Here is a 2,311-nt window from a genome sequence, read left to right on the forward strand (position 1 = left end):
AAAAAAAAAAAAAAAAAAAAAGAAACTGGGAGAAAGGCAGAGAACAAATTCTCCCTCACCAGGAACCAATGCTGCCCACTGCTTACCTCCAGAAGTGTGAGACTAGAAATTTCTTCTGTTGAAGCCTCCCAGTCTGTGGTACTTTGTTACAGCAGCCGAAACAAACTAATATAGGGACCCATTTGTAGGTTTGAACTTACTGGAAACAAACAAGCAGATTCTTCCCTGGCAGGTCAATCTACTCCACATTGTCCACACAACCTTATATTTGGCTCTTGTCAACAGTGTTCTGTGCAGTGACCCTTGGTCTGGTTCTGCTCCGGATCCCCCTATATCTCTCTGGTGGAAAATTTCCTGGCTGCTCTGGGCTGTGTGGGGGCACTGAGAATGGAGCTCTTTGTTTAGAATTTGCGTGGTATACATAAATAACGAGCATATGGGGAATTTTCAAGCCAGAGGCATTTCAGAACTCGGTAGGGGAAGAGAGACTTCATTTGTTAAAGACATTTCCTGTTAAAATTCATCACAAGCTCCCTACATCCTCCCTTCCCAGGGTCCTGCCCCCCCACAAACCCCAAATATGTAAGAGACATTCTCAGCAGCGTAGGCCCCAACAGGATGTTGCGAGAACGAATAAGAAAAAAAAAAAAGCACATCAAACCAGATGAATGGAAGAAGCCCTGTTTCTTTTATGCATATAACTCCAGAACTAGAAGAAGGAAACTAGTAAGAGAATTCCTTGTAAGTGAACACACGCGGGCAAGTGTCTAAATAGTTTATACAAAGGCTGGCCTTTGGAAAAAAACTCCTCCTTTTCCATACGAGGACATGCACTGCAATTCTATCTCTAGGCTTTTCATGTAGACTTCTTGTGCTAGGAAATTTTGTGTCCAGCTACCCCAGGCTGGAAAGCAGAGTGGGCCAAGTTTAAGGTGTAAAAGTTGGTCTAATTCAATCCCGCCTGCAAAACAACAACAACAACAAAAACAGGAGGGAGGTCTGGCCCTGGGTGGGGAGGGGTGTAATTCTGGATTTTCTGAATGTAGGGTGCAGAAACTACTTCCTATTATTCTGTGGATTCTTTACAGCAGCAGCATCTACTGGCTCTGTAAAAGTCCTTTTAAATGAAAATATTTCATGAGCTGCCAGGGAATTGGTGTGGCAAGCAGTAAAAAAAAAAAAAAAAAGGCAGCTCCATTTGCTTGTGTCTGGGAAGGAGGTTGACTCCTGGTTAGCACAAGCATCCCAGTTTCACACCCCATTAACAGGGTGTCAAGAGGATTTCTCTCTTTCAACCCAAATCACAGCCCTGGGGATGCCCGCCAGACTTCCAGTTGCTTCTGGTTGCAGATATTAAGGCTCCATGGTCTTAGTTGAAGTGATTTTTTACAATGGTTTCAGAAGATGGACTTTCCCATTCAAATGTAACTACAGAAACCGATTACAATGATAAATATGTACTGTATAAGGGTTGTCTTATATTTTGAATTATGGTGCCTTCTGGACAAACCTCCTGAAGATCAGTTTGTAGAGTTGGTGATTTGTAGTAATATTAGGAATACAAAAGTAACAAAATAGTCATAATTTCTACTATTAAAAGTGTTTATTAGCCAGGTGTGGTGGCTCACAGGCTGTAATCCCAGCACTTTGGGAGGCTGAGGTGAGAGGTTTGTCTGAACCCAGGGATTCGAGACCAGCCTAGGCCACTTGGCAAGACCTCATCTCTACAGTAAATAAAAAAAATTAGCTGGGCGTGGTGGCATTCACCTGTGGTTCCAGCTACTTGGAAGGCTGAGGCAGAAGGTTCACCTGAACCCAAAGATCAAGGCTGCGGTGGCCATGAGTGTGCCACTGTACTATAACCTGGGTGTCAGATTGAGACTCTGACTCAACAAAACAAAACAAAATGAGAAACAAAAGTATGCATTAAATGGTATGGTGCAAGAGAGAATACAGAAAGTAAAACATAAAACCAAAGATGTCAGGTTTAGGTAAAATTTATTGAAGATCTATAATGAGTTGGGAAATGCACTGTTCTTTATCATGTATCCTTATCTTGGGAGTAGGGGAAAGAGAGAGAGAGAGTGATGGGAGGCCGAGGCAGGAGGATCACTTGAACCCAGGAGTTCAAGGTTGCAGTGAGCTATGATTGTGCCACTGCACTCCAGCCTGGGCAATAGAGTGAGACTCTATTTCTAAATAAATAAAATAAAGAATATGTAGTACCCCAAAGTCCTAAATCCGAGAGACCACCAAAGAGCCAGCTCTGATGCAAACACACGAGGGTCTTTTTATTCAGGCTCGAGTCTGG

Source organism: Carlito syrichta, unplaced genomic scaffold, assembly GCF_000164805.1.
Source record: "Carlito syrichta isolate Samal-C Ts95f unplaced genomic scaffold, Tarsius_syrichta-2.0.1 Scaffold302306, whole genome shotgun sequence".
In the NCBI taxonomy this organism is placed as follows: Eukaryota; Metazoa; Chordata; class Mammalia; order Primates; family Tarsiidae; genus Carlito; species Carlito syrichta.